General features: G+C 34.7%; 1 long non-coding RNA gene across 14 annotated transcripts in view; it reads right to left on the bottom strand.

The window, feature by feature from the left end:
• Positions 1-96: 96 nt before the first annotated feature.
• LOC108191741 (uncharacterized) overlaps positions 97-22174 on the bottom strand; it is a 197626-nt gene continuing 175548 nt past the window's right edge. For 6 of the 14 annotated variants that reach the window (XR_015504418.1, XR_015504417.1, XR_015504420.1 and 3 more), the window contains 3 exons: positions 12424-12516; positions 10522-10575; positions 4880-5390 (listed from right to left, as the gene is read on the bottom strand). This is a non-coding gene — a long non-coding RNA (uncharacterized LOC108191741). Of the gene's footprint in view, positions 357-1171; positions 2106-3659; positions 3772-4878; positions 5391-5457; positions 5564-10521; positions 10576-12423; positions 12517-12638; positions 12757-13341; positions 13446-22174 lie in introns of those variants that run through there. The other 8 variants (XR_015504425.1, XR_015504424.1, XR_015504429.1 and 5 more) reach the window with 6 other exon arrangements.

Here is a 22174-nt window from a genome sequence, read left to right as displayed (position 1 = left end):
GGCAGTTCATTCCGCTGTGGCGACCCCGGATTAATAAAGGGACTGAGCCGACAAGATAATGAATGAATGAATATATATATGGTTTTTTTTTTCTCACCTCACAGCAAGAAAGTCGCTGCTTCGAGCCCTGGCCGATCAGTTGGCATTTTTGTGAGGAGTTTGCCTGCTCTCCTCGTGTCCACATCAGTTTCCCCACAGTCCAAAGACATGCGCCATAGGTGAATTACATAAACTAAATTGGACGTAGTATATGTGTGTCAATGCAAGAGTGTATTGGTGTTTTCCCAGTGTTGGGTTGCAACTGGAAGGTCATCCGCTGCGTAAACATAAGTTGGTTCATTCCGTTGTGGTGACCCCTGATGAATAAAGGGAATAAGCCAGAAAGAAAATGAATGTATAAATTAATTTTTACATCATGAAGCCTTGATTACTTGACATGTTTTATAGCTAGAGAAAATTATACTGTATAAAGTCAAATACATGGTTAAAAACATCTGAATGTTACTATGTTACTACATGGTACAAACCATGAAAGAAATGTCTAGATTTTACAGAAAACTATCATATATTTAATTCATTTATTGTGTTAATACACCAGTGTTTTGATGTACAAACAGCTACCTTCATTCATTCATTTATTTAACTAAATTTAATTGAATTGACCAACTTTTTACAGTAAAATATACTAACTTTGAGGAAACAGTGATTTTCTTTTTTCTAGTTTTTTCTTAAATAAAAACAATCTGTTTAAAATAAAATATTGCAGCATTTTGTAGTCTTTGTTGTAGACAAAAAAAAAAAAAAGTCATCCAGGTTTGGAGTGACACATGGGTGGGTAAATGTAAGTGTTTTCTCTTTTTGGGGTAAAAATGAAATCAATTCAACTATATTTATGCATTTTCCAGACACTTCTATCCAAATGACCCTGCATTTAAGAAACACATTTTTAACACTTCTTCCATAGTCTGGGATTTAAACCAATTAAACTTGTATTTTTAAAGATTATCTTTATAATATATATATATATATATATATATATATATATATATATATATATATATATATATATATATATATATATATATATATATATATATAAAGATAATTATCCTCACACTGTGGAAGGTTTTAAGTCTCGATTGAAATGTACCATTTAAGAGATTTCAGAGTCGATTAGAGGGATCAGATTTTAATGTTGAAACATTGCTGAATATTGTTGTGAAGAAAGAAGTGTCTGTAGAATTGTCTGTGTTATTTTATGCTCGAAACATTTCAATCACAAAATGATTGAAATTGAAATGTTGTTCAAATGTGCTATTGACCTTATTCTTCACGTACAAGCAGGAGCAGCCATTGGAATCTTTTTGGCTCGAGACTTCAGTCTCATTCACTTCTATTGACTTTAGACGTTAAAAACAGCTTGATAAGCTTCTTGATGTTGCAAACTGACGTTACTCTATTATATTATTCTACGTTATGTATAGTCATGAACACACTTGTTTGTAAAGCAAGTAGTTTGACTGTTTTCTGCCGTTAATTATTCCTTGTCATTTCTCCCATAGGAAATTCAATCAAAAGTTCTAAAACAATGGCGAAAAAAAAGAGTGCACTTATGCATTGTAGAATAAAGTCTACAGCAATAAAATCTGCATTGTATCATACTTATGTTGACTTTATTGCTCTAGCTTAAGCAAGCTTACTTGTTCTTGGCATGCAGCTACTGTACTTGCAAGAGCATCTGATGTGTCTTGGATGAGAGTGTTTCATAGACAGCAGAAATGTGGAATGGGCTTCAGTAGAGCTGGCAGTCCAGTGTACAGTAATGCCATACAGGGGCAAGCACTGCTGACCCGGGAGAGAAGACTCCTCCTGAACGCTCTCCTCCATAGATGGACTGAAGCCTGCAGCTGTTTCTCAGGGCAGGAGCTCCTCTGCATTTCAGCAGCTCATTAAAATACGGCCATGATTACGCCTCTGCTTTCCCAGGACGAGCTTCAGCCGGGAGCTCCATCGTGGGAGGCCCGACTCGTGATGGGCACGTGGAAGAAGAACGGCAGACCAACAAGTGAAGCTTCACCGCAGCAGTTACTGTTTCACTCCATGGGCTGAACGAGGAGAACCACACAGGGAGAAAGGGAGGGAAAGAATAACAAGGAGGAATTTTAGCACTGCTCAGGCTGAATGACTTTACTGTTGTACTACATGACTCTCGTTGGTTTAGCGCTGATCTCTGTGGCATTAGACCAGCATTATTGTGCAATTCACCAAACTAAAATGTGCAGTGCCCTCTATTTATATTGAAATTCAATTATTTTGGATGACAATATGTGGTCGAAATACAACTATATGAAAATCTAAAATGAGGGATCAAAAACAAAAAAAATCTAAATCTTGAGATAATTACCTTAAAAGATGTGCCAATTAGGGATGCACCAATATCATTTTTTTGGAACCGATCCAATACAAAAATGTTTAGTATTGTTCAATACAGATCTAATCCTGGGCCAATTTTTTTCTATTTTTTTTTTTTCTATATTAGGCTAAATAATTGTTTTGTTAATGACAATGCATATTGCCCCCGTCAGTTTCACTTTTGTTAATTTAATTAACTACTCTGACTAAAATGAGCCAGGCTTTGCAAACTATTCGCAGCACTGAAAGTATTCACCTCAGAAAAAATAAACTTGCTGGAAGGAGGAGAGAACAGAATGTGAGAAGCGGCGCACATCGCGTCTGTGCAGCCATTACGTGAATAAAGTGATTGCCACATCACTGAGACACTGCGTGCAGCCCTCCGGTCTCTGCGGACACTTCCAAAACCAAGCAGGTTAAAGGGAGGAAATCAGTGTGTCGAGGCTCTGTCCAATATAGTATTGAGCCTTTTCTAATTTAAAATTTCAGGTAAGCCTACTTTGCGTGTGAAGATAACCGTGTAATAATTCTCTCTACTCCTGTGTAGCGAATGTGATCTGCTGATCTAACAGACACAGCGCAACATGATTTAGAAGCAGCAATGAACTCCTTGTTGCAGGTCAAAATGAACCCATTTAATGCAAAACTAAATGCATTTCTCAACTAATTATTTAAATAAGAACAAATAGTCATGGGGAAAGTTTTTTGTGTTGTCATAGACGAACAAGACACGCAGTTTAAATTAAATTGTGAATGAATTGAGAATGATTGACAGGCACAGCAGAGAGAAGTGCTGAACTGAACATGAATTTAAGCACTTGAATATTTATCTGTACTTCACATTAAACTATTAAATGGCTTTAGAACATTTGGGATATAGTAGGCCTACATGACAGCTTTCTAGTGCCATATAATACGCTACCTTCGTGGCTTTTGTTAGCTAATAAATTACACTGAATAGAGCGCACACGCAAGATCAGATTTGGATCAGTTCCAGCTGGCTGATAACCAATCCAGCAAAAATATGTGGTATTGAACCAATATTCGATTCAAGTATCGGGATCGGTGCATCCCTAAGGCTAATTAAGGGTTTACTAAATAAAATTGAGTTTTGAGAAATTTAGAGCAAAGATTTTATAAAACAATTGATGGAACATGATCTACATTCTAATCATTGTTACTCATAAGCTTTTGATCAAAAGTAAACTGTTAGTGTGAAATCAGGTTGTCTAAGATGTTGTCCATACATTAGTAGGGTGTCCAGCACAGCCACTCATCACGTTCTTGTAAGGTTTGCGTTCACATGCTGGAGCTCTGCATTCTCAGCTGTTGGCTTTCTGTCTGTCGGCACATTACGAGCTGAAAGCACATGGGTAAAGATGGGCCTCTGAATTATCTCACAACCTGACAGGAGCGATGTTTATGTTTATAATTAGCATTTGTATCATTTAGTTACACACCCTATTTACTTTTTAAAAAACAATTATTGTTTTTATTATATCCATTTTAATCATCACAATTTCTTCCCTCCAAAAAAAAAAAAAAACTGAAATGTTGCATAATTTCACCTGGTGAGGAAATATATAGTTAAGTTGAGATCGGTCTTTAAAAATCATCTTCATTATTATTACTATAATCATTTTTACTGCAATTACTATAGCAATGTCTTTATTCTCCATGTCCACCTGGGGATACTCAAGAGAGCGCCATTGATGTAATCCAAGACCTGTGAAAAGATAATGCCAACCATCGAGGACCTCAAGGACAACACATGCAAAGTGATGATGCCAACCATAGAGGACTTCTAGAGGTCTCCATAATCCTGGACCAGGCTGTATCCTGATCAGATGCTGTGGCGGTCATAGAGGAGTGGAGAGCATGAAACAAACAAGTCTTCACATTGATCCTGTGAGCCTGTACACCCAATGGTGACCTACTCACGCCTGCAGCTTCTCCACGATGGACGTCAAGTGTTCTCTAGCCTCCAATGCAAAGACTGCAGCTCTGTACAAAAAGTTCGGCCAGAGGAGAAATGGTCATGCCCAACAGAGCCTGGTTCTCTTGAGGTTTTTTCCTTCACTGTCGTCAATTGGTGAAGTTGGTTGTTTGCCACTGACTTGTAGAGCTGCACATTGATGGATTTGCTCTTCAGTGTTTGGACTTTTAGCAGTGAAAATTAAACCACTGAACTAAACTAAACTGAACTTAAAATCTGAAAACTGGACTAACAGTTTCAGTTTCAATGTATTAGAACTTCTATGTTAAGCTGCTTTGACACAATCTACATTATAAATGTGCTATAGAAATAAAGATGAATTTAATTGAAATAATGATTATTGTTGTTGTCGTTTTTTGTTGCAATTATTTTTTATTATCATTATTACTTTTATCAGTTTTTAAATATTAATAATATCCATCATATCAATATTATTTTTTTTATATTTTATAGTTTTTTTTTTTTTTTTTTACAAAAAATAAATACCTATTTTGTTGTCATGTTTGTAATTCATCAAAATGATCAACATTTTAGTTTTCACATTTTTATTTTAACGAAAAGTCAAAAACGGTAGTCAACGAATTAAATAAATAATTGATGTTTAATTATTTTAACTGGAAGTTTGGCCAGAAACACAAACCAAAAGCACTTGGCAATTCTCCTTCTGACTTATGATGGATGAAATGTGTTGTGTTACAGTAGTCTCCAATGTTCCATCTGTCCATCACAAACATTCATCCTTCACTGTCCAGTCTCCTCAGAGAAAGCCGTATCAGGACAGGATACAGAGACAAACCACTGTGCTCATAAACCAACCCAAATTTCTGTCCTCCTCCTCCTGAAAGAGATGCTCTGTTCTCCACCGGGCAGCAAATAGAGAAGGAAAAAGACAATTCTCCAGCAGAGACGCATGGCATTTCTCAATCTGAGGGGGAGGATGGATGGATGGATGAAAGACTGAAGAAACTGGAAAACTGTCACCCTGCAAAACAGAGACAGGCTTTAGTGTTTTGTTCCTGTAACAAACCACAGAGATGGACATTCCAGACCTTTTGTTGTTTTGGGTTTGTTTTTGACCATAGCTGAAGAATGCAAAAGCAGGGCTGGCGGGTTTCACACTGAACTCAAGCTTCGCAGACAACTGATGTCTGTTTTCTGTTTGAGAGATATTTGAAGTAGAAGAAAAAAGGAATTTTATTCATATACTTCATGGAAATGCTCTGGCTTGGGGCAACACATGTGCATCTGTACTGTATATATGGGTCAAATATCACTTCAAAAACAACAGCAAGAACAGAAGTGTTTTTAATGTTAAATGTATTGAATATTAAAGTCTTTATTATGATTTATAGATATGTTAAACTTTTTGATTTAGTGGCTAAGTCATATTAAATTGTAATCTCATTTGTAAAATTTAGTACAATTTGCTTATCCCCCAATGATGACTGGGTTTAGGGGTGTGGTTTGGTGCCACGTCTCCTTTTAAAAATCATACATTTTCCTACATGAGCTCATACCGTAAAATAGTTAAGTTTCCTCGTGAGATCAGGCTGGAAATAAATGCTGCAGTATTGTATTTAATTTTTTTTTAGGTTAATACATACAGTTGAACTCAGAATTATTAGCCCCCCTGCATTATTAGACCCCTTGTTTGTTTACTTTTTTTTCACAATTTCTGTTTATTGGAGAGATTTTTTTTCAATCCATTTCTAAACAGAATAGTTTTAATAAATCATTTCTAATAACTGATTTATTTTATCTTTGTCATGATGACTACATAATATTTTAGATATTTTATATAGATATCAAGACACTTTTATCCAGCTTAAATTGACATTAAAGGCTTAACTACGTTAATTAGGTTAACTAGGCAGGTTATGGTTATGGGCTAATAATTTTGACCTTAAAATGTTATTTTATTAAAACTTTTTTTTTTTTTTTTTATTAAAATGACTTTTATTCTAGCCGAAATAAAACAAATTTCCTTGCTCTGTTAAACATCGTTTGGAAAATATTAAAAAAATAAATAAATCAAAGGGGGGCTAATAATTCTGACTTCAACTGTATGTGTTTTTAAAAGTGTCATTTATTTCTGTGATGACCAAGCTAAATTTCTGCTCCAGTCTTCCGAAATAATCAATCAGAAATTTACAAGAAATTTACACTTATTTTATCTATAATTTTTAAGGCAATATATATATATATATATATATATATATATATATATATATATATATATATATATATATATATCCTCACCTGATTAACACATGGTTGACACACACTGGGCTCTATAGGGTGTGTCAGGGGGCTAATTTGAGACCATGCTCGTAAATTCACTTGGAACCATTAACTTGCGACCTTCTGAAACATACATGTCAGAAGGGCTTTGGTGGATGTTAAACTACACACTTAGCAGTTCACCCAAAAATGTAATTTACTCATTCTCAAGTGGTTTAAAACTTTTATGTGTTTCTTTTGTATCTGTTAAACACAAAAGAAGATATTCTGAAGAAAATCTGTAACCATTGACTTCCACAGTGTCTGTTTATCCTACTATAGAAGTTAATAGTTACAGGTTTTCAGCTTACTTCGAAATATCTTTTTTTTTAGAAGAAATACACTCAAAGTGAGAAAATAGTTGGAAAGTTTCATTTCTGGGTAAACTATCCCTCTAAGTCCTTTATAGGTTTCTGTTGAGGTAAAGTGAGAGTTTTCTTCTCAGACTCATTTGTACTGTAATTTGACATGAACTGCCAGTTTATATTTGTTTTGGGATTTGATCTGGGCAGTTGTCCATCCATGTGTGGATGGAGAGCGAGCTGTTGCAGCAGACTGATTCACTGAGCCATGCACGACCACAGTTTAACAGTACATCCCCATGGCGTTTCAGAACTAACTAGAGTAGTTTTGATCAGTCAAATGAGGCCGCAGCTCTGCACAGTCTTGCTCTGACCCAAATCAAACAGAGCTGATCCAACTAATCAAGGTGTTAAAAATTACTAGGCTATGCTCGAAATTGCCTACTCCACAGTAGGTACTGCATTTGAACTTAAATGTACTTGACCGTTAGAAAAGTATGCTCTATACAGTATGAATGTGAGCAGTATAAATGGAACTTGCATGTAGTACATCCGCCATTTTGTCATGATCACGTAACCTACCCTCGTGAGTTGCATCGCTTCACTTCCATTCATGAATTCTCTCGCAGGCCATCATGGGATACACACTTCAGAATCTCGCCTGGAAGTAATAGGTCATCCAGGTACTTCTCATGTACGGATTTTCAAATTCTATGAATTCAGACATACCACTCAGCTCGCGTACTGATTACTGGTACAATACATAGAATGGAAGTATGCAATTTCGGACGCAGCACTAGTGTCTAGTAGTAATCAACACTTTGATTAGTTGGAACATCTTGATTAATTGGTTTAACTGTCTTTGATTAGGGTTGGAGCAGAGCTGCAATCCCCCGGGAATTGAGTTTGAGACATACAGCATGGTTTGCAGAATTTGACCTCCTTTACTTTTGGCCAGTAGTTTCTCAACTGGTTTAGCTTTAGGTCTGACTGCTTAGTCAAATACTCAAATAACTGATTCAAAGTCGCAATGAAATTTAAATCTGCTTCTCTTATTTTATATATTAGTAGTGCTTGTTATAAATGATGCATCTGTGCACTTGTAACCTCGTAACCATTTATCAAATACCATCCACTTGATAAGTCATGACTTGCAATACACTGTTTCCGGGTCTTAGCTGCTTCTCATTTGAATTGAGAAAATATTTGCTTTTGTTATATAAAATTGTGGTGTGAACTAGTCTCTGGACATGCTGCATCACGGACTCTAATATTTTAACAATTTATTAAAAAAAATGTATCCCTTTCAGGCCTTCTGGTTTATATATATATATATATATATATATATATATATATATATATAGATAGATAGATAGATAGATAGATAGATAGATAGATAGATAGATAGATAGATAGATAGATAGATAGATAGATAGATAGATAGATAGATAGATAGATAGATAGATAGATAGATAGATAGATAGATAGATAGATAGATAGATAGATCGTAAATTTTTCCTGCTATCCTCGAAATTACTTTTTTTTTCTGGTCACATGGAATTAATTTAGGGAGGAGCTATCAGGGCGTGTTTCGTTTTTGTCCAGTCATCAATATTTCTATATTTTCATTTTATCCCCCAGTAACGGTTTGATTTAGGAGTGTGGCTTGGTGCCATGTGGCTTGCCTCTTCAAAGCAGGTCTCGGTACACTTTTTGGTATGCTTTTGGTGCACACTCGAGTGCAATTGCTACATTCACACCAGCCCAAACAAACCGCACCAAAAAGGAAAACAAACTCTTCAACCAAACTAAATAAGGCAGGTGTGAAAGCACCCTAAAACTTTCAGGTTTAAATCTTGTTTGGCTGGCATCTTTCATTTAAATGAATTTTCCTTCGACTTAGTCCCTTTTTTCATCAGTGGTCACCACAGCGAAACGAACCACAAACTTATATGTTTTACGCAGCGAAAGGCCTTCTAGCTACAACCCAGTACTGGTAGACACTCAAACACTTTCACATTCACACACATACACTACAGTCAATTTAGTTTATTCAATTCACCTACGCATGTCTTTGGACTGTGGGGGAAACCGGAGCATGTGAACAGGGGGAGATCATGCAAACTCCACACAGAAATACCAACTGACCCAGTCGAGACTTGAACCAGCGACCCTCGTGCTGTTAGGTGATCGTGCTAACCACTGAACCACTGTGTAGCCACACATTGTATGGTGTTTAAGAATTAGGTTTGGGGTATATTAAGTATAGAAAGTGATCTTTTGTAGATGTTCAAATGCATTCAGCCTTAGTTCACTGTAAATAGCTCAGAGGCCACTGGTTATAGTTAAGAATTGTTGTGGTTTAATATGTTTTGTGAAGCAAGTTAAAATTGTTTAATGAATAGGTTTAAATAGGTTTAAATAGGTTGCATATTAATTCAGGAGAAAAAATGTTTAAAAAAGCAACAAAAAAAGCAACAAAACTGCAATAAATATGACAGTAAAATGTGCGTTTGTATTAGCTATAATATGCTGTTGGGAAGCTGTATGCTTTCCAGATGTGGCGTTACATTTGAATGATTCATCCGCAGACATTTTGGTGCTTTCCATGAGTTATGATGAAGGTATTGCACAGTTCATTCCCAAAGCATGTGGCCAGAATTACTCACATTTACACATCAAATAGTTTTCTTATGTACTCAGAGCATGTCCGTTTGGGAGATGGTCCACACCCCGTCCACAGTCACACAGTCCAGCTCAATAGAGAAAACGCCCACTGAGTTCTGCTGCTGAGTCAGGACACATAACCTGCTGCCCTCATGACAAATACAAGCTACTATAACATCCTACAGCATTAAATCATGAATTCATTCAAATTTGCTAGAAACATCCTAAAAGAATTAGGGTGATTGTTTTTTTCTTTCTTTTTAATTGCATGGATTACTCCCAACCTTTAAAGCTTATAAGATATCATGCTAATATTATATTTGATGCTTAAGATATTACTCTAATTATCATCTTAATGGTTGCCTTCTGTTTCAGGATAGTAGGCATTATTTTCTGAATGGGTGTGGTGTTAAATTTAGGAAGTTAAAATGAATGAATTTGTACATTTTATAGCCGACTTGCAATTTGAAATTTAAAATCTGTTGACAAAAACGTAATACTTTTTTAGCTAAGCGATTCATTTGTGATCTGTAATGACCATAATATCAGTAAAAATAACAAAAAAGTCACCTCACAATAGTAACAACTATTCACATTTTACACTTATTGTTAACTATTTTCACATTATTTAACATTTTAAGTTCTAAAATATTTTGTTTTAAAGTTTCTTTGTTAACTTTTCTTACAGAATCAAGCTTATTAATTTGTATTTTGGCTAATATTGAAAACATGGAAGGCTTTCTGCTAAAATAATTATTATATAGCTGATTATATTTAATATTATTAATAAAAAAAACTTTACTGGACTGTTCTGTGGATTTAGCTACATAAAAACAGTTTAACTTCAACATGAAGTATTATTACCTTGAAACTGATATGGATGTCTCTTTTTATAGCTGATGATTCAGGTTCAGTTGTCTGATGGAGAGAAATAATTATTACACATCTTGTGGTCAACTTTAATCAAGTTACAATATTTGCAGACTGTTACGCTGATAACAGGGATGGCCAGTATTTATGATACATGTATTTTAAATATGTATTTTAAACACAAAATAGTGTTTTGTAATTTGTATTTGATAGGGTTTATAAAAATCGGTTAAAATTTTGTATCAAAAGACTTTAGTGTTGTATATTTTTTGTATTTTATAATACTGTAAAATACTTTAAAAGAAGTCTACATGATGACATCATAAAATGTGTCCTCTGATTGGTGCTTTCTCAGTTTGCCTAGGCTTGAGATTGAACAGAAAATTGATTAAGAAGGTCATCAGTACTTGGTTTATGAATGGAAATTATGCACACTAAAAAAAAAAAAAAAAAAAACTGATAGATAGGATGGGTAGATTTGAGCGCAAGTCAACAATCATAGAAAATAGTATGCTGCATGATTATAAGACCAGTAATATGTAATGGCAGTAGTGTACAATATACCATCATCAGCATGTTTGCTTAAGAAATTAACTAAAATAAAAATGTCAATCTTTAAGAACAGGACGAGGAGCTTCCAGAACATGATTATTGTCAGTATCTACCTGTGGAAATGCAGAGGAAACTTTAGAAATGTAAAACACCTAAAGATGGTGTACTGGTGCTCACTAAGGGGGTAAACTGAGACTCTTCCGGTTAAAGGAGAACTGAAAAACTCTTGGAAGAATGAGTAAACTGCACAAATAATAATAGTTTTGGATGGATTGCTGATGTAGATGCCAAGAAAATGAGACAATATAAAATGTAAGTCATTTAGTGGCAATACCTATTCTTAATTGGCTGTTTTAAATGACAGTAGTTGGTCTGCAGTATAGTTAATGAAGAGGAAAGATGTCAAAGTGGCAGTGGCACAATACAGTATTTTGGATACAAATATATAATAATACTCCAGACTTTGCAAAAACAAATAACTCAATTTTTTGAGATATCATGTTTTATGTTGTGCATTAAAGAGAATAATTGCAAAAAACATGATGTATTGAAATTACTAAAATGTCATGTTTTTACATTAAGTATTGAAGATTTAATTGCAACAATTTTTTTTTTTTTAATTATGAGGAAAAAATTCAAATAACATCTTTATATATCACCCTTTTAAAATATAAGACTGTTAAGAGATGGTGTCAATTTTACTGGCCATTCAATGAATAAAAACACAATTAAGAGATAGTGGTATTATATTCCAACTCATAAAATTACATGGCTTCTACAGTGATTAAGGAGATCATCTTCAAGACAGGACTTTCTTTATGAAATTTGTACAAGATTTATACTAAAATAAAAGAGAAACAAAAATGTATGAATACCTCATGTAGAGGTGAATGAATTGGAAGAGCAGCTGACTAAAACTTGCTCTGATAAATGTTGTTGCTGTCAAACACTAATGGTAAGAGGATTGATTCAATAGGCCTATTGATGGAAGGTTGTAAAAAATGTATGCTCCCTTGTAAAAGTATTTTGTAGTATTTTTAAAATACAAAATACATTTTATTTTGATACAATTGTGGCTGCTGCATTTTGTAGTTTATTTTAATACAAGTAAAACTGGTATTTTGTATTTCATTTTAAAATAAATTTCAATGTATTTTAGCCCATCCCTACTGATAAACATGCATTTCACACAAAATAGGGGACGTTTAGTTTTTTTTAGATTAATATATTATGAAAATCACATCGTTACAGAAACCCTTACTTCAGTGTTGTTGTTAACACATTCCCTAACATGATTGAGTACAAAACGTCAGACTTTATCATTAAACTAAAATTAACACTTACATTATCTTCTCTCTCGGTCCACGCTGTACAATCAAGTCCTGAATAAATTCGCCATGTTTTGTAACCTTGGCTTCTACTCCGCCATGGCCTTACCTGTAAGAACAGTAGTATAACCCATTTCAGGGGTGGCTATAATTGCAACTTACAGTCAATCAGCCCTATAAAAGACTATCTTTATAGTTACAGGTAAAATATTATAAAATTACTTCACCAACCTCAACACATCTTACTGAAACATTTTTGAAAAGCCTTTAAGTCTTCAATAGGAAGGTCAAACCCCTCAAACACCCCTGTAATTCACGCCCTGGTTAGTTACACATCACATAACTATTTTGAAATGCATGCGTCTTCTATAGCAGTGGTTCTCAAAGTGGGGGTCGGGACCCCCCGAGGGGTCGCAGGGCAATGAAGGGGGGTCGCCTGGTGATTTCCAAAAATCTATTTATTTTTATTAAACCATAAGAATTAACATATTTTATCCATTACTCTACTGAAAATAAAAATAGTAGTTTATGGTTACTATATACTATATAGTTACTATAGTACCTTATAGTTACTAGTTCTATTGGATTGCGCACCTCGGGTAATTACATTATATTAAAGGCAGCAATAGCGTCAGATGCATTTTGATTTTATAACATCAGGTTATACTTTCTGGCACATTTAAAGCACTGACACAAATTTAATAGGTGTGTCTGCGTCATTGCATTCAAGGTTTCTGTATTTGTAACCACCTCAGAGGATATTGGGGGTCGCGAGTCACTGGCATTGTTATTTTGGGGGTCGCGGACTGAAAAGTTTGGGAACCCCTGTTCTATAGTATGGTACATTGCACCAGGTAACTCAGATTATCCTGTCCTTCTGATCTCTCCTTGTGTTTATGTTTGTATGTGTATAATATTCTACTGTATGACTCACTTCTTCCACTGCTGGCTGAGCTCTATCGATTAAAAACAGAGTTACCGCCTGTCAGAGACCGCTTGTAGTAGTAACACACGCTGACCAGAGGGGGCAGAGTTCATACAAAAATCAAACACAGCATTGATTTCCAAGGTAAGATCGGTGTTCCTCATTTTAATACACTTTAAGGCGGAAGGGAAGTATCCAGGATGGAAACACCCAAATGCAACTCCAAAATATTATCTCTTCAGCATTTTATCTGCTGCAGTGTGATAAATCTGTTTTGAGGAGGAACATAAAAACATGACACTTAATGGAGGGGTATGCACACAAAATAGCAAGTATGTTAAAGGCCTGACATTAGATATTCGTCATAACTTGAGGAGCAGGTTTCATTGTAAATAAGACGAGTCGTGGGAAATCCTGTGCAGGTAATGGTAAACATGTTAATCCTTGCTAGAACTGTGAGTCAAGCCCATAAAGAACATGTAGAGGAACTAAGAGTAAGACCAAAGTGTTGGATATGGTAAACATAATCTATTACAGTAACTAAAAAAAAGCACCACTGATCAATTTTCAGTAATATTTTAATCATTACATTTTAAGCTTTGAGTTACAACGCATGTCAGAATTATTAGCCCCCCCCCCCCCCCCTTTTAATAACTGATTTATTTGATCTTTGCCATGATTACAGTAAATAATATTTGACTAGATATTTTTCAAGACACTTCTATACAGCCTTAAGTGACATTTAAAGGATCAACTAGTTTAATTAGGTTAACTAGGCAGGATATGGTAATTAGGCAAGTTATTGTATAATGATGGTTTGTCCTGTAGACTATCGAAAAGATATATAGCTTAAAGGGGCTAATGATTTTGTCCCTAAAAAAATTAAAAACTGCTTTTATTCTAGCCAAAATAAAACAAATAAGATTTACTTCAGAAAAAAAAAAAAAAAAAAAATATATATATATATATATATATATATATATATATATATATATATATATATATATGTATATCAAACATACTGTGAACATTTCCTTACTCTGTTAAACATAATTTATAATTTAAATAAAAAAAAAAAATAACAGACTTCACAAAATAGAATATTGTAACTGTAGATATTGTATCTGTAAATATTGTTTCTGTAGATCTTATAAAGGTTTTTGCTGTCACTTTTGATCAACTTAATTTGTCCATCACATTTTCCATCATACATGTTCAGTTGAAGCAACCCAACAGTTTTCAGCTTTGATGAAAAAACTGAAAACTGCTGCAATTTTGCTGAAAATTTAGCTTTAAATCAAATAAATAAATAACATTTTAAATACAGTATACTAACATAAAAATATCCTCTTATTCTGTATTTAATGTGAATTTTAGGTAGCATTGCACAACATACTTCCTTCAAAACATTACTACTGCTACTTATAGCAGCTTAATAAAAAAGCATAACTGTTGATGAAATTACCAGCTGTAAAACATATTTTCATTATTTACTGATTGTCAGGTTGTTGCTACTGTTACTCCCCTGCAGCATGAATCATCATGATTTGATTCACAACAAAACGTCCATTCCACTCAGTAAAACTACCATTTACCATGCTAGTAATCTGAAAATGAGTGTTTAGTGAGCGAGCGATCCCTCATGACTACAATGCTCTTCACACCTACGTCAGAGACAAACCGCTGGACAATGAGCTGTGACATTTTGGGAGCGTGACGGGGTTGTTGGCAGGCCGTGTGCAGACTGGCTGTATTGTAAGTGAGATCCTGGCCTCTCCTCCGCCAAGCCGTGTGGCTCTGGAGGAATGTGATGACTGGGACGGTGAACAGAGCCCTGTATTCATGCTCGGCGGCAGAGACTTTGGCTCTGGGACTCCTGGCTGAGTGCAGTGTCACACATGTGTGGGGCTTTCTTTCTGTCTGTGACTGATAGCCATCTGTCTGTCTATCTATCTATTTATCTATCTACACTACATGACAAAAGTCGTGTCGCCTATCCATGTTTTTGGAACAACAAATAATATCTCGACTTCTAGTTGATAATTTGGTATCAGAAGTGGCTTATATGAAGGGTAAAGTCCTCTAGATTATGCCTATTTTGCCAGAATATGTTCATGCTTTAATTTTTAATTAGTAAAGTCTGACACTGCTAATAAAAGTCTTGTCACTTAACAGAAATAATGTACAGTATAGAATATAAAGTCATGGTGCAGTGGAGAAAGAATTAATATTGTGTGACTCCCATGAGCTTGGAGGACTGCATCCATACATCTCTGCAATGACTCAAATAACTTATTAATAAAATCATCTGGAATGACAAAGAAAGCGTTCTTGCAGGACTCCCAGAGTTCATCAAGATTCTTTGGTTAAACTTCAATGCCTCCTCCATCTTGGCCCAGACATGCTCAATAATGATCATATGTGGTGACTGGGCTGGCCAATCCTGGAGCACCTAGATCTTCTTTGCTTTCAGGAAATTTGATGTTGAGGCTGAAGTATGGGAATGAGCACTATCCTGCTGTAGAACTTGCCCTCTTCTGTGTCTTGATACCTCAGATTGTTGATGTTGCCATCCACTCTGCAGATCTCTTGCACGCCCCCATACTGAATGTAACCCCAAACCATGATTTTTCCTTCACCAAATTTGACTGATTTCTCTAAGACACGGTCTTCTGCAGTATTTTTGATTATTGGGATGCAGTTCTGTCTGTCTAAGGTTCTTTTGCTGACTTGTTTTATTTTAATCAATCAATTAATAAAACAATCAATCATAGAAATTACAACTGCAATAAATAAATTACTGCATTTTATAAGAAATCTTAAGTTTTTTTGTAATTTCAAATGTACATATTTATTTAAATATTAATATTCATTAAAATACATTTTATAGTAAATGTACAATAAAATGTATTTATATTATTACAAAAATATTTGTAATTTATTTTATAAATACAATGATATACATTTTAAAATATCATTTTTAAAATAAGGCAACATTTTGCTGCTCAAACCTTTTTGTTTAGGAAAATGTTTTTTTTATTTGTTTTTAACCATGGTATGGCTGACATTTTTTGTGAAACTGATAATTATACATATTTATTTTCAGCAAAACAATATCAATACAACAAATTTTACTCATTAAAACTAATCTTAGCATAAGCTTTTACTTTCATGTGTTTTCATTATGCTGTAATTGTTAATATGAGTACATCCTCATTTAATCTAAAATTCTGTAGTGATGGGGAATGCGCAAAAGGCTAAATATAGTGCAACTTTCTTTACACTGATGTAACAATATTTTTGACACCAGGTGTATTTTTAGGATCTGCATTTGGCAAAGTGTTTTGAAATTTTAAACACATGTACATGTATCTCTTCTTAGTCAGAATGTGGGTTATTGTAATCAACCTTAAAATTACTGCTCATCTTATAATAACTCTCTGGTCAAATTCTGGAAACAAAGTTATGCTTCAAATATGTGACAAGTGATATCACTTCAGATATGATGTATTTTGATGTTCTATCGACCCAGACAAATCTTCACCTCCATATAAGTTTGAAATGCATTATTTATGCTTCATCTGAGGTCCAGCAGTATGTCTAGACCGTCAATAAGAGCCATGACTTTTCAAAAGCACAAATGCACCACACAGAGGTTTATCTGCCATCCCTTTCCCCTGTGATTGAACTTAATCTGATCATTGGCGCCTGTGCCGTTTTCCTATGTAATCCAATACTGTACCATTCTTGGTTCCTCCAAAGATTTTTCCAGTAGACCTACAGAGGAGAATGCATATCCAGTCCAAACATTAACACTGTAACCCTGGAGCTCTTTTGGCCTATGAGCCAAATTAAGAGCACTAATAAGCACACCGCTTTCTGCTGAAAGCTTACCCCATGAAAAAAAAGAACGATTAGCTAAAGAGACAGCAAATGTTGCTTCTTATACACAAACCTTAATTAGGATCAAAGCAAAAAGAGGCCATTATAACGACCACCCATTGAGGAGACTGACTGAGGCTCAGAATGTGGCACTTCCAGCATCTGACCTGAGCAGGGCCGGATTAACCAATGGGCCTTATGGGCACAGGCCCAGGGGCCCGTGCGCACCAGGGGCCCCTGCGAGGGGGGAGAAAAAAAGGCAATTTCGGAGTGTCTTTTTAGGCTAATTGCAAATAGCGCATCTAGTTGGACTAAACTATTCAGGGTTTACGCCCATCGATGCCTGATTGATAGAGATAACATGAGTAAAGAGCAGTGTGATAATATAGCAGCAGTGGCGCACCTTGTAAGGCACACGGCTTCATGTTTTGACGCGATTAATCATAACATCGGTTCGAATCCACCATCAGCTGAACTCGTGCTACTTTTATTTCTCCCCATTACATATCAGATTGGAAATATATTTATTTTTAACAGGAAAGAAACATTTTTTTAAAATAATGCAAATGTGATATAAAGTCACAAGTGTCTCGTGGGTATTTAATAATGTTTAGCCTTATTATAGGCGCCTGCCGCGCCTCCCTCTCTTCAAAAACTCTATTGCTCAGACAACTGTATTTCCTCTGAGCAAAAAAAATCGCGATCACATATTAATATTATTATTATATTTAAATTGCCTTTCTTTCTTTAACTAAACAGAATGCTGTAATTGGTCAAGTGCGGAAACGTCAGTTTTGTAATAACCCGTACTAAACTGAGCGGACTTCAGTGTAACGTTATATCTGTCATAGATCAAAAATGAGTGGACAAGTGGATTTAGCAAACGCGAGAGAAAGAGGAGAGGAGGCATCTTTATTGAGGCATTTTCCATACACACCTTCTTCAAACAGACCCGTGATCAGGAGAATGAGGGTACAGAAGAAGACGTTAACTTTAAATGATGAGTAGCTAGCATTAACCAGGCGGAGGAGGCTAACGGCAGCGCAGCGCGGACTGGATTCATCGGGTGAGAGACAGACAGAAAAGGAGAGAGAGAGAGAGAGAGAGAGAGAGAAAGGCCCAGAAGAGGAGAGAGAGGGGAGAGAAGAGGTATAGTGTCTGTGATTTCGGATACTTTTAGGTTTATAATCAAGTCTTCATCACGAGAAGAGTAGAGAAAATACAGGGAGAGGAGGAGACAGTAAATTAGTGTTAGTATTATGAAAGACTCAGATTCATAGAACTCAGATTCATAGAACTGTATACATACACACATATATATATATATATATATATATATATATATATATATATATATATATATATATATATATGTAGTTTTAGCTATGTAGTTTTATTAGTATTTTTATTTAATGCTTTGAAAAATAATTTAAATCTTTGCAGGCTATAAATACATATGTACTATATATCATTTATTTAAATATGTGGGCAACAAATTATAGATTCATTTTATTTAAAAATTATTATATTATTCTTATTTTTTTAATTCAACTATAGGGGTGCGGCCAGGTAGGGGGCCTTACAAGATAATGTGCCCAGGGGCCCCTGAGTTCTTAATCCGGGCCTGGACCTGAGACATTCCTAACGTCACTTAGAAAGTTTCTTACATTGACATTTGCTTTCTTTATGATTTTGAAAGATTTTCATAGCATTAATCCTAAAGACGCTCATCTAAACAAAGCATGCAATGTTTAAGACCACCTAATCTAAGTAACACTGATTGGTTTCATCCCACAATGTATGTATATTTCATAATTAACAATAATAATAATATAAAAAAAAATAATAATTGAAATCCCTTAAATTTAATCTCATTTTAAAGTGTTTTACATGTCTAAAATGCCTTTGAATTTGGTTCAGAGGAGAATAATGACTTTTTTTGCCTCTATAAAGACCACTTAATTGTACAAATATTTACATTCAATAACTTGTTTTTAAAGGGTCACGAAACATCAAAACACATTTTTTGAGCTGTTGACAGTCGTATATGTGTCCCACACTGCTAAAAACACTATTAGGACACCTATATTTCACTAAAAAGTGTAAATAGGTTGTTTTTGCGTTATTTCAAGCAAATTCGTACTTCCTGTTTGAAACGAATTTTTGAAGCTGCGTCACGGTCATGACATAATAGCGTGTATTCCACCGTGCAGACTGGACGTCTGTGCCAGAGTGAGTCTTATTACGTCTTACAGTGTGATGCATTAATGCATGAGTAAGGCTTGGTTCAAACCAATCAGCGCGCTCTATTCTGCAACTTCATTAATATTCATTAGTGTCACTGTTTACACCAGAGACGCCACGTTGTGTTGGCAAAACAAGCGTGGAGTGTTGCTTTTAGAGTTTGCTGCAGTTAAGTTTCGTTTTCATTTTCTCTCTGTGAGAGCTCAGACTCACGTGTGGATTAACAGTGTACGCGACGCTCGACAACAATAACTTACGTGTCTAAGGAGGATTATTGTTTACCTGAGAGCTGTTCTCATCTGCAAACGCTGAAATCCGGATTTGCTTGTAGTCTTCTCTTCATAAAGACGCGGCTCTAGTTGCTGGTGATTGTCCTGTCTCTACAGATTTGGTAAGTGAGCGACCAGTGCTCTTTGTTTATTCAGTTTGTTCGTATCGAATTAAGTTAACTATTGCACTGAGTGCAAACTGGTTAGCACCGCATTTTGTGACCGGAATAACACACGCGGCTTTCTGACACTACCTGCTGTGTGCATCTAAGTTTCCGGGAATTGCGGAGCTTTTTTTTCTCTCATTCGCCGTGCGGTATCAAACATTGCATGAAAAATACACGCTTAGAGCAGCTCCTCGAATCAAATATCGCGTTTGTCGCGAGGGGCATGAATGAATTCCCTGAATGAAAGAGCCAAACTGCAGTTAAAGTCCAACATTTAATAATCTGGCAAATAATTCAACTACAGATGTCCATGTAGGTTAAACACAATGACTGTAAAAAATACACCATCACTTACTCGTGTGAGTATTTTGACTGAAACTCGCGCGTGCCCAAATAGACACTCCCACACCATCCCACTTTAGTTCCTCCGACACTCCCCCCTAAACAGAGCTGGACACGCCCACTTTTCTGACTTTTTCCGAAGTAGAGGTGTGAAAACACCCTGCTGAAACGAGGGGGTTTCATGGCCCTTTAATGTTTTAAACAGTCTTTAAAATCTTAGAATATTACAGAATGTAACATATTTTTATTTGATGATTGTCAAAAGAAAACATCATTGTGTTTTGTCTCTATAAAGACAATTTAAACTTTTAAAATAAAATATTTTGATGTATTCCCAGCACCTTTTTGTTTTTGAGTGAACTATCCCTTGAATAGAAGAAAGCAATCCAAATATCTCAGTAGGTATAATCTCACTTAACACTGATTAGTTTTACCCCACAATGTATGTATATTTCATTATAAACAATAATGAGATAATAATAATAATTGAAATCCTTGAAATTTAAAGTGTTTTACAAATCTAAAATGCCTTTGACTTAGGTTTAGGGATTTTCAGACTTTTTTATTGATTCTTCAACAGAATAAATTGTTCTTGAAGGAAAATAATGACTTTTTGCTTCTATAAAGACCGCTTAATTGTACACAAATTTACATTATATATTTTTTTAATTTACAAATAAAAAAAATGTGTTACAGATTTTTATTTTATGTTTTTTTAAAGGAAAACATCATTGTATTTTGTCTCTATAAAGACCATTTAAACTGTTTAAAATAAAATATGTTGATGTAGTTCCAGCACCTTTTCACTTTTTGGTGAACTATCCCTTTAAAGAAAAAAGCTATCCAAATATCTCAGTAGGGACAATCTAATCTAAATTAACATGGCTTGTTTTAACCCACGATATATGTATATTTCATTATAAACAATAACAAGTAATAAATAAAATAATAAGATAAAAAATAACTGAATAACTGCCACTTCTGATACCAACTGAAATTCTTGAAAATTTTCATGAGATTTTAAAGCGTTACATGTCTAAAATGTCTTTGAATATGGTTCCGATATTTTCAGTAAAAACAATTGATTATTCGACAGTATAAACTGTTCTTGAAGGAAAATAATGACTTTTCACTTCTATAAAGACCATTTAACTTTACACAAATTAACATTAAATTAATTTTCTTTAATATGTTAAAGTGTCTTAAAGATCTAAAAATGTCACAGAACATTACAGAATCTATTTTTATGATTTTCAAAGCTAAACACAATTGTATTTTGCCTTTATGAAGACAATTTTTAACTGTTTAAAATAAAACAAAATAAAAATATTTTATGTATTTTCAGCACCTTTTCATTTTTGGGTGAACTATCCCTTTAAAAAAGAAAGCTATCCAAATATCATTCATTCATTTTCTTTTTGGCTAAGTTCCTTTTTTAATCTGGGGATGCCACTGTGGAATGGACCGCCAACTTATCCAGTATATGTTTTACCTTCCACCAGCAACCCATCTGAAACATCAATTCGCTGGGAAGAAACGCCAACTGACCCAGCCGAAGCTCAAACCAACAACATTCTTGGTGTGAGGCAACAGCACTAACTACAGTGCCACTGCGCCACCCCATCCAAATATCTCAGTAGAGATAATCTAATCTAAATGAACACTGTTTCGTTTTACCCCAAATTGTATGTATATTTTATTATAAACAATAACGAGATGATAATAATAATAATAATTGAAAACACTGAAATGTTGCCATGTAATTTTAAAGTGTTTTATATGTCTAAAATGCCTTTGAACTTGGTTCAGGGATTAAAAAATTATCATTAAGGAAAGTAACGAACTTTTACCTCTATAAAGATTATTTAATTGTACCATTTAATTGTGTGCTAATAGTAATTTACACTAAATAACTTTTCACTGTCATTTTTTTAACTA

The sequence above is a fragment of the Danio rerio genome, chromosome 12 (genome assembly GCF_052040795.2).
Source record: "Danio rerio strain M-AB ecotype USA chromosome 12, GRCz13ab, whole genome shotgun sequence".
Taxonomy (NCBI): domain Eukaryota; kingdom Metazoa; phylum Chordata; class Actinopteri; order Cypriniformes; family Danionidae; genus Danio; species Danio rerio.
Note: the sequence above shows the minus strand (reverse complement) of the source record. Positions and strands in the feature narration are given on the sequence as shown.